This window comes from Falco peregrinus, chromosome 3, assembly GCF_023634155.1.
Source record: "Falco peregrinus isolate bFalPer1 chromosome 3, bFalPer1.pri, whole genome shotgun sequence".
In the NCBI taxonomy this organism is placed as follows: Eukaryota; Metazoa; Chordata; class Aves; order Falconiformes; family Falconidae; genus Falco; species Falco peregrinus.
The window spans coordinates 77,826,039-77,837,763 of NC_073723.1; positions in this window are offsets into that span (position 1 = coordinate 77,826,039).

Below are 11,725 nucleotides of genomic sequence, written 5' to 3' on the forward strand. Positions count from 1 at the left end.
CAGTAAAACGTGAGTGTTACAGAATAGATTTTAATAGCTTTGAGAGCTTTGCATCTTGTTTGAAGTTAGTTGTAATACTAGAGATTTAAGGTAAGACAGGAATGCATCAAGTTAAAATGATCAGACTTGCACAACATCATAGTGCTGTTTGCTCTCAGGTCTGTAAGAATATTTCTTACAATCATCATCAAGCAAATCGTTCCCAACCTTGTCTTACTCTAAACACTCTAATAATTGAGAATTGCTCAACTAAACATAGTTGTAAAATTATGTGAAGGTGAGATGGTGCTTGTGGTGTACAGTGCTTTGAATAAGATAGTACTTTTTGTGTAACAAAAGTTTTCATTGTAGAAAACATGACTGGCACATAGCTAATAGGTTATCTAGAAACTAAGAATTATGACACTGAGATGAAAACTAACTTGCTACATTGTTCACTTATTTTCATTTTAAATCTTGGGAAATGAGTTTGTAGAGTTCTGCTTGCATTTCAGGCAGTGTCAACTGATCCTTGCCATGCTAAGCCATTCAGCCAGGTGATGCTACTCCATATGAAAACCAAACTGAGATGAAAGCAAGCTGCTACTTCTGACAATAAACCAAGTAACTGCTGTATCACCAGTTCAGGGCATAGACAGTAACCTGCCTCTGAAATGATCATTTCCGGTTTCCTTGCCTCTGAAGCAACTAGTAAGATACACAGAACTTCCTTTTGTTCAGTTTTAAATGCATTTTCCTTTCAGTAGGTGAATGTCTTTAGGAGTGCTCAGATAACCTTGATGTTATTCATGCTTTGTATTCAAAAAAGCTTTTTGGTCTCACCAAAGTGAAGTTCTGTCTCGCTGTTATCACCTTTCTAGTCTTCTTTTTTTGTATTCTTTCAAAGATTGGATTATGGTGTTGAAGGTACTGGTGATTTTCATATAATGTCTTTAGACATGTGCATTATTTCTGTTACCCGTTACACATTCTAATAGTGCATTAAGTAAATGTTTTTGTGGAGTGATCTTCAGTGGCGTTTTAGTCTTCTGAACATTGAGCTTATAACACAGGACTATAGAAGTAATTCTGTGTTCCATTTTGCATTAAGTTGAATTTTTAGATTTTTGCTTTCTTTCCTTGTATGCTGTTTAATCATCTAGCTTTGGTTATTTTGATGTCTTAAATAACTTGGCCTTCTTTCTCAGTACTTAACAGTACTGGTTCAGTCACAAGTTTCTTGACATTCCCACTTTGGCTTTTCTCTTGGGTTGGAATGGACTTTTGCAGGTCATCTGGTCCAAACCCCTGCAAAAGCAGGGCTGCCTTCAAAGTTAGATCAGGTTGCTCAGAGCCTCATCCAGTCAAGTTCTCAGTTTCTTGAAGAATACAACCTTCTGGCCAACCTGTTTGTGTTTGACACCTCTCATGGTAGAGGTTCCTGCTCCCCCCCCACCCAGTACCTAATCAGAATTTCCTTTCCTGCAACTTGGCTGTTGCCTCTCAGTCTCTCACTGTGCATGTCAAAATCAATCATACATCTTTACTGTTCAGATACTCTGTCTACTATGTCATTTTCCTCTTTCTGGGACTATAACCAGTTGGCCATGTATAGTTTCTATACTGAAAGTGTACTGCTCATAGGAAGTAGGTTAAACCAGAGACTTCACCGCTCCTTCCCCTAAATTCTAGAAATATGCCTTTCCTGCAAACAACTTTGGCAAAGGGAGGCACCTATCCTGTTAAGTGGTCCAAGAAAAACTGTTGGGTCTGTGTCCAGGCCACAGGAAGTGGGAAGGGAGCCCAGCCTTCATCGCTGAGGCAACTTCAGCGTTGGAAATATTCAGACTGAAGAATTCGAGAGTAAGTTGTAGTTGCCTTGGCTGCACAACAAGGAGATCTGGATTGTTTCAGAGCAGAAGCCCTGTTTCAAGTTCGTGAAAACAGGAAGAATTTTCTAGCTGCTGTTTTCCATCATGGTTCTGATGTACGCAAATTGATTAATCAGGGTATCTGGGTCTCTAATGGATCTTTTTGTTCTGAAAATGTTTTCAGGTAGCTAACCAGATTAGCAGAGTAATAGTTTCAGATCTATGCCAGTTAAACGGACACAGCTCACATGACCATTTCTGATGGTAAGTATTCTAGGATCGCGGGATATAACAGCTGTCACTGTAGGTGATTGCTGTAATGCAGTAAGTGGTGGCTTGTTGCAAGCAAAGGGTTCATTGGCATTCAGTTTCTCCTGCAGTCTTTTAAATCGGGGAGGTGCTGGGAGTGGAAAGTGTCATTTCCATTACCAGGGTAAAGGACCTCTCCCCATGTGAAATGAAAAAAGAAATGTATCCTTGAGGCAGTGAGATCAAGTTGCACATGTAATTCCATTCAGATGTGGCTCTACTAATATGGTGAATGAACTGGAGACAAATCTGAAACTCAAAAATCTTCTTATTCCCAGATGCTGAAAACCACAGGAACCAACTCTATTACCCATATTTATGGCTTGCTTGAATGTAGTAGCTCTCAAAATTACTCTTTGAAGTCAAAGCCAATCATTATTCTGATCTGGCCTGGGATTTTTTGTGATCTTCAGTGTGAATTACTGAAAGAAATAGCAAAGAGTTATTTAATTACATATTGTGCATATGTGTGTATTTATGTGAAGTAGTTTAGACAAAGCACATTAAACCACTTCAACCAATTATAACTGAAGTTCAGCCCCCCAGCAGGAGTGTGCACACCCTGTCACATCAGAGGCTGGTTTACTTCTGCATTATCTGTTGCAGGCATGCTTATCCCTGCCCCTCACGTTTGGTACGTAAGATGCAGTCAGTGCCATCCCCAGCCTGCTCAGTCAGGTCCCGCGTGCAATGAAACACAGCATTGTTCTCGTTTCTTTTCATGGTTCTGGAGTGCCGGGAGGCGTTGTGTGCCATTTCCACTTTCCTGTATTGTACTCTTGCCTTGAAAAGTGCATTTCAGCCCCCTGCAACAGTGCTGAAAGATGTCTTGAAGGAAATTGTATCTTCCATCTGAGTCATGGGTTTTGCAGAAACCAGATCCCAAAGGTCTGGCTAAGGACTTGCCAGAGGCTGGATAGCTTGAATGTGTCAAGATGAGTCCCCTAAGACATGCTTTCTTTCTCTGATACTTCAGTCCGATTGGATCAGTGATCTTTCAGCCTTGTGAGAGCAGAAGCTATGGAAGTATAAAATCCATTCATTCAGTTGGTTCCTGCAGTGAGATTTATGACGAATGTTGGAGTGATCTTAAGTAATCACTGACATCACTAAAAAGAAATTAATTGTTTTCTTCAGGTTCCCCAAAATACACACTTTGTCAGTAGAGAATGGATTTTTTGCGTTTGTCGGGACAGTAACTGGAGACAACTCTTCAACTGTGCTCAGGCATTGGCATTTTAGAGCTACTTGCTCACTCCAGTTCAGCACAGCTGGTCTGCTCTGCCTTTGGCATTGGAAGCAGCTTGGCTGCGAGCACCTCTCTGCTCCTGCCACCACTGTGCTGCCACCGTAATACATCATGGGGAGGTGGCAGTGCCCACCCTACCTTCACCTAACCCCACAACCAGGTGCCCGAAGTTTGCAGACCTGGTTTGCAACAACCTGGATGGATGGATGGTTTCATTTTGAAGGTCACAAACTACTGGCTGAAATGTTTTTGGGTTTTTTTGGTGTTGGAACTGATTTGGTACTCAGGGAGGTGGCAGCCTCTGTCCCATTTTTGCCTGGGTAGCTAATTAAAAATGCTTCCATGTAAACCACTTGCTTAGAGGAGAACCAGCCTATTGGCTCCTAAAGGAGTAGGAGGCCACATTATTCTGCACAGTGAACAGGCAACGCCTTTTGCATGGTGTTTCATCAGGATCTTCTGCGATGTTACAGAGTGTTGTCAGCTGCATGTAACCAACTGGTATAATATCCACAACACAGCAAAATGTTGTGGTTTGGTGTCGAAGCAGTTGACTACTGATGTATTGATGCACTGAACCTCGTATTTGTTTGTGGCTCATTTACTGCATGCTCCTAATATTCTGATGCGTGGGCTGAATTGGTTCAAGTTTCCATATCTCCTGTAGGAAATATCAGAGGAATGTGTAATGGACTGTCTTCCAGACATGGGGCTATTTGAATCTGCCTGTTAATTGTATGTTTGACTTGGACATCAATAAGACACGTTAATTGTTCTCATCCTGTCAGTGATGTGTGGGAAATTAAAAAAGAGGTCCCTTAGATGTGATTCTGGCTGGAGGGCCGGAAAGGCTGATGTACAAGTTTCCTTCATTTTTCAAAGAGATGACAGAACTGGACTCATCATAATGATGGGAATGTAGTAATAATCGATGTGGTTGGTGGGGACTGTAGTGATACTGGGAATGTCTTTACTGCTCTCTCAACGCTGTTCAGTGATGCTGTCCCGTCTCCCAGACCTCCGATGGAGAACGGTGGAGCACTGTGCCTAACAGTTCTACTGTACTTGATCTTGGGAATGGGTGAGACAGCTCTTTCAGGAGCATACATCTCTTCTGCCTTGCAAGATATTCTCATCAATGGCAAAACCAGCTACACAGTGTATACTGTCGTATGGTTTTCCAGAGTATTGTTCCTATAGTCCTTAATATTGCCAGTTAGAGTAGTGGCAACTGGAGAAGACTGATTCGTCCTTCAGTTTTAGGGACCTCATGCTGTGAGGGGTTTTGTTTTCATTCTGTGCGTTTTGTGGTTTTTTGTTTCCTGTTCTTTGCTGTGTTCACATTCCGTAATATTACAGCTCCATAAGGAAGTTAGATGGATCCTACTTGCCCCCCTGATGGAATTTTTCTATGAAGATATCTGAAAGAAGGGCAAATTCTGCCAGAAATACAGAGAAGATAGAGCACTTCTGGATAATAACTCCCATACCCTGCACCAACCTGTACCCAAGCTTTTTTGAGATACAGTAGTTCAGTTTAAATTTCTAATCTGATGTCTGCTTGAATTGTGCTATAATGCACCCAGGTTTTTCATTAAATTGCTCACACCAAAAGCTGTGCTTCATAGCATTACCTCAGATAGTTTTGCCTTTGTCAGTGGTACGAGGTTCTTTAGACAAGCCCACCCAAGGTTGTCTGTAGTATTAGTTGACAAAGCTAGGAGAATGGTCACCTCCGTGTACACACTATGGCCTCCTCCTTTGCAGCGTACTTCACTACAGTTGGAGTTATCTTAAGTGTTCTTCCTGCCACTTCTTAAGTAGCTTATGTGATGACCTAGGGCTAACATGGCACCAGTAAGGTGTCTGTGAGAAGAAACCCTCAGACAAGTAGTTATCAATGTCAGGCACCTTATGTTAACACCACAGGTGGCTCCATGCATCTTTCTTTTGATAATAGCATAGTTTGAAAGCCACAGTTGGGATTAATTAGATGTGTGTGCTCATTTTCCTCCCTTCTTTCCCTTTCTGTAAGAGTCCTTACACTTTGTGGCTATCAGTCAAGTGGCTGAGAAGGAACTTAGATGGTACTAGGCATGTCTGTACCCCAAATATGAAGAGCAGAAGAGTTATTTTCCCCGATATGGATACTAGAAACAAAGATTTGTGTTATATGTACAACCAAGATGCAAATGTGCAAGTAGACTGCAACTTGGAGAAATCCAGTTCGAGGTAATCTGAGTTTTATGCAAAATTGCATATGATTTTTTTTTTTTAAACTGATGAAGTGAGCCTAGACTTCTGACTATCTTAATTATTCGGAGCATGTTGCAAAATGCTAATGAAGTGGTTGTTCCTGCATCCTGTGGATGTAGCTTGATAACTGCAAATTTCAGCTAACTTTTTTTATGATGTGCCTGGGCTAGGAATGTTAACTAGCTAAAACAGATTTAATACAGCTGCATATAATCAAGGAGAGAAGGAATAGGAGCTCATATTCTACCTGATGGGGTTTAGATTAAAATGTAATGGGGTAAAAGTGACTTGGAACAGATTTTTTCCTTGCTGTCACACCCAAACAAACAAACAAACAAAACCAACAGCTGAAAAAAAGCCAGCCCTGACCATACTGTTTTAATAATTTCTCACAGTTAGGGGGATAGTAAAAAAACTCAATGAACATTTGAAGTTGCTTTCCTGAATTTCTCAAAGATTAATTTCTAATGCTCCTCTACTTACTGAAAGCTGAATTTTTTTTCTTTTGAAGTCCAAGACAGTTTATCTTCTTAACCAGTGTTTGCTGTATATGCAAGCGCTTTACGTGGGAAATGTTTAGGGTCAGCACAGGGAAAAGCTATGTTTTCCCAGGAGTCATTCTGTTCGTTCAAGTAACTTACAATAAATACATACAGCTGAGTCCTAGAAAAAACAAATTATTTTTCTTTTCAGTTAGGAAAGCCAAAAACCATTATCTGGATCACTACTGGATAAAGAGACGTCTTCACAAGGTTTAGCTAAACTTAAATCTCACTTTTATGCAAACTTGTATATGATTTTTTCTAAACTGATGAAGTGAGCCTTGACTTCTGACTATCTTGATTATTCAGAGCATGAGGCTTATTGAAAACTAAGAATTCAGAGGATTTTATGATCCTTCCTCTGAAATAGGTGATTGAGCTCAAACGCTTCTTATGGGTAGGTAACTAATGCCTGTCACCTCTGTGAGGAGCGACCAGCTCGGTGAGAAGGGCCAGCTCTGCACATTGCCACTGCAGAGATGCCCAGGGAACTTTTGCTTTGGGCTGCAGCTGCTAAGCACAGCCCAGGGATCTGGGCTCCGGAGTGTTGTGATGGGCACAGAGCAGCTTATTGAGACACAAGAGCAGAGGTCTGTTAAAACGCGATGGCAATGGGAAAAGAACATGAAACATTGTGAACTGCAGAAGCACCCCTCTGAAGATTTGCTCATTGTGACTTCTTGACACTCATAGTGTCATTCATTTCTTCTCCACACAAGGGGCTTCTGGATGTCCTGAAAGAGGAGGGTATGCTGAGGCTGGGGGATTGTCTTTCTAAGGGTCAAAGCAGCACCAGCCCCAGGACTGGAATTTTGCAAACAGGGACTTTCTCTGAAGTACAGCTGTGGTGGTTGTGTCAGAATGGCCATCGCAGTCGCTTCATGCTCTGTTCAATTTTCATTCGTGAAAGGGATAGCCCACAAAAGCCATCCTTCTTTTCTCATTGAAAAGATAATGTTCATCGTCTTTCTCTCCCTTTTTCTGCTCACAGGTAGAATAGATTAATTTACAAAGAAAATGAAGCTTTGTTTTACAGTCAAAGGAGAAACTGGTTAGGTTCTCTTTTTGTGGGAAGGGAGGGTGCAGGTATATGGAAGCAGAGACTCTTAAGAGACTGTGTTTAGTCTTAAATGTCTCCATTGAACTGCACAGAAAGCCTAGCTAGGCAGGCATCTGCAGCTGTCAGCATAAGCATCTAGTTCACAGGAAGAAAAGAAAATACATAAAGCAATATTTTTTTATTTTATACAAATATTTTATACAAAAAGCAAATCCAAAGACACTTCCATGGCTGAATATTTTGAAACGTTTACCCTTAAAGAAGAACACACAACACATCATTTCACAAAGAATTGGCAAAGTATTTTGAAGATGGAGACAGCTGAAAGAGCTCAATTTTTCCTTTTTAGGTCTAGTTGCCTTTTCTTGCCATTGCAACATCTTCACTTTTTCTTCCCCTTCCCCCTTGTCTTGAATGCCAAAACTGTAACTCTGTGGTTACATCAGAGACTTAATCTTGGGGCAGAGCAGGAGGCAAGCAGGTGTGGTGTCTTGCTGCTCTAGCATTGCTCTGTGCTTTGCTCGATGGTAATTATTCTTGCAATTCTGCTTCCCACTGTTTACACTTTTACAGACAGTTGCTTCATGTGACTTTTCACTCACCAAATCAGAACAACTACCCACCCTTCTGATCTCAAACCAGGGACCAGAGGCACCATTAGATTTCAAAACCTTCCTTACTCTGGGTGTATCTCTGATATTATCTCCTCTCTGCTTTCCCTCCCCAATGCAAACGTGTCGTACATCTAAAACTGGAGCCCTATTCAGAGGACAGATCCACATCTGTGGTTTCATTTGACTGCCTATTTGACTGAATTGCTGTAGCAGACACAGCTAAACCAGCCCTGACACCATCCCTGGGCCACTGGGGCTGCTGCTGGCTGCCCAGCTCCCACAGTCCCACCACCTCCCACAGGGCACCCCCCTTTGCCTCCCATCGTTTGGCTGCTCTTGGTGTAAATGGCTTCTGCTTACCTACCCTTAAGGTGCAACCCCTTTCAACGTGACAGCTTCAAGCTGGTGGCAAAGACAAAGTAGATTGATGCCAGCGTCATTCCAGATGGTGTATAAAGTGCCTGCAAGCATTTTGATTTTTGACAACATTTTACAGGTGGGGAAAAGAAAAAAAAAATAAAAAGTGCTCTTTTGGTTTGGTGCTATGAAAGGCACCAGTGATCTCCCTGGTGGCTGTTAGCCATCAGCATGGGTTTTGTCCAGCTAGTAGACCTATGTAAAGCTAACTTAGAAACCAGGGAATGTGGCCCAGCCAAAACCAGGTCTCATTCTTTAGCAGTCTTGCTTGTGAGTCACATTGTGGGTTTCTCCCAAGATGTGCAATCTTTTTTTCCTCTGTGTAATGAAAACCTTTCAGAAAACTTCTTGGCATTGCAAGCAAAATCTTTGCATAGCAGCAAATGATCAAATCTTAGCAAAAACTATTTTACAATTGTTTTAAACAGATTTGAAGTGTTTGTATTGGACCCCCTGTTTTGTTGTTAAAGCCAGGATCATCAGTTACTATGAGTACAGCTGTGCAAGGCCACAGGCAGCTGTAAAATCATATGAAAGAAATTAAATGTCTTTCCTCTGCCTAACAATGTGATGTGAAATTTGAGGATCTTGTAGAGTAAACAGTAATCATCAGCTTTCTTGTCAAACTTTGTCATATCTGCCTTAAAATGCTGGAGTAACCATGGAATTACCCCGAACCAAAGTACTCGGCTCCAGTCCCTTTCCAAAAAGCAGAGGAATACAAAGAATGAGAGAGTAAATCTTTCAGGCTTATGTCAAATGGGACACCGAAACTGCAGCTGGCCATGTGAAACCAACCTGCTATTGCCACCACATTTTGCTTCAGTGCACAATGGTTACAATTTTCAAGACATTTACCCATGACTTTTATCTAGTTTGCAGACTTTGCTTTCAAAGACAGCAAGTACCCTAATATAAAGAGTAGAGGTAGCTCCAGTTATTAATTTGCACTGCTGATAAATGGTCTCTCCTGTGTTTCTCTGGGTAAGTAAATTGACAGTATCCCTGATGGTCTTTTTTCCCCCCTTACTGGCGGAGTAGGACTGCAAGAACTACAACTTCCCTGTGATTTAAAAGAAGTCATCTGCTTCTTTGCTTCTCTGCTTCGCTACATAGGGCTGGAATTCAGTCCTGAAGATCAGGATGTATGCAAGTATTGCACTTTAACCCTGTCTCATTTGTTCTAAAACTAAATAAGAAATTTGCAGAATCTTATGTGATTTCCACCCTGCTTTTCAGGATTAAAATAGTGGTCATTCCTTGACATTTTCCTTTCTGTGCTTATATTTTACTGTACTTAAGAACTGGTCTAGAATTGACTTGATCTTTCATATTGCTCAGCTGAACAAGGCGAGTTTACAGTTATTTCCAATAAACTGAGAATGCTGGAAAGAGAGGAGAGGATTTGAATAAGATGACATGGCCTGCTTTTAACTTTGAAATAATAATACTGCTCCAAACCTGTAAGCAAAAACTAAATAAAACCCTTAGAAGAAAACATTGGTTTTCTGCTATGATGCAATGGGACTCCTTTCCTGAGGCACAGCTCTACCAGAAAAGTGTCGCTGGGCTATAAATGCCGTCCTCTGACAACCGCACCATGTGCCAAAGGGTTAAGATGGGGAAGCTGGTTTAGAGCACTAGTTTGACTCCCCCCACCCCACCCCTCCAGCCCCAAAGTTAGATCAGGCTTTTGTTACAGAAAGTTCCTGAGCTGCATTTGGATGATATCAGAGTTCAAAGAAAAAAGTGAAGGGGAAGGAGCAGAGGATGCAGCCATGCCATCAGCCTCTGACATGTTTGGTGCTGGGTCAAGAAGTGTAAGTCTTCAGTCTTTGTGCTTCCACCTTCTCAAATGCCAACATGTGATTTAGTGTGCTAGCTATTATTTAACATGGTTGTTTAAAATAACTATGTTTCAGAGTCTGTTACTCAATATTTTTTACTCTTGTTTGCTTCACATAATGATCATCATCTGTTTGAAATTAAGTCTTCATTTGGAAATAATTTGGAGTGCAATGGTTGTTGTCTTATTTGGATGTGTTTTTGTTATTTTTTTAATATTATATATCTAGGTCTGACTAAAAAAGAAAAAGAGAGGGATTATGGGAGTATATGGAGTGTTTCCATCTCAAGAGCCACTTGTAGGGTAGCTAACTTCCCAGTAAAAGCCTGACCACCATCTACTGAATAAACTTGCATTATTGTTGTGTTCGAGCAGCGCTTTGGTGAACTTTTCCTTCATCTGTTTGCACTGTGCTGATGCCAGCAGTTTGCTCCCTGTGAGCCTCCTGAGCCTTGTCAGGCAACGTTTCCATAGACTGCAGATGGTTTTGCACGAGGGGTTTGGCTGGGGGGAGTATGTTGGTATTGTCATCTTCTGATAGGCAGGGTGCGTTAGCTGGCCCTCTTCTCCCTCCTTGCCCTGCCGCCTGTGGCTTCTTATAAAGAAGAAAATACTGTATAACACAAAGGTCAGGTGCAAGCAAAATTGTTACCTCGGGGCTTTGAAGGAGGGAAAGGTAGGTAGGCTCCTGGGGATGTTGGTCCCCATAGCACATCCATCTTTTCTCAGCTAAACCTGGCTTCATAGCCTGCTGCAGTACAACACAAGCTCCTGAGCTTCCATCTGGGTTTGCTATGGCTGTTCAATTAAGTTGCGAGCTGCTTTGCATGACTGCCTGGGCTTGCAACTGGAACGTCCTTGTCTGTTTATTGTAGCATTCTTCTGACCTGAGGCAGTTGTTTGATCTCCTTTGGTTGTCACCTGAGGCCTTCCAGGGGAGCAGGAGTCCTGTCCTCAGCTTCTCTTGGCTTCCTTCTGCCCTGACATGGGGGATGGCAGGGATGGCGTTACCTCTTCTCTCCCAATGCATCTTTGTCTGGAGTGGCAAGCTGATGTGATGACTGCTGTCTGAAGTCACTGCTGTCTCCAGCAGATGTGGGCTTGTGTTGCAGAAAGTGGAGGTGGGACCTAGCATCAAAAATCAGAGAGCTGTCTGTGAAGTTTTACCTACCTTTTACATATCAGAGGAGATGGGGTTTATGGATATCAGCTTTCAGCATCACGGTCACCCCCGTCCTTAATATGAAAACACTTTGTTTACCAGAAACGTGTATTATATTGTAGATCTGCTCTAAATTTAGCTGTAGTAGACACAGTTTAGCCTAACATCCATTATCAGTTGCTGCTTCATTATTTAATACATTTCCTGTAATATGAAACTTGCCTTGGTTTGTGTTTGTTCTGGCTCTTTCCTGAGGTGCCAGTCATCAGTGTTTATGCTTCCCAATATTTTTAACCAAATCAACTGGTCATCCTAGAAAGAAAGTATTTGGAGGGTAAAGCTCTGTAGCGAGTAATTTTGTAGTTGTCTTAATCGGGTCTTCAGGGTCCATGTATTTAAACACTTAGAATTTTGCTTCTG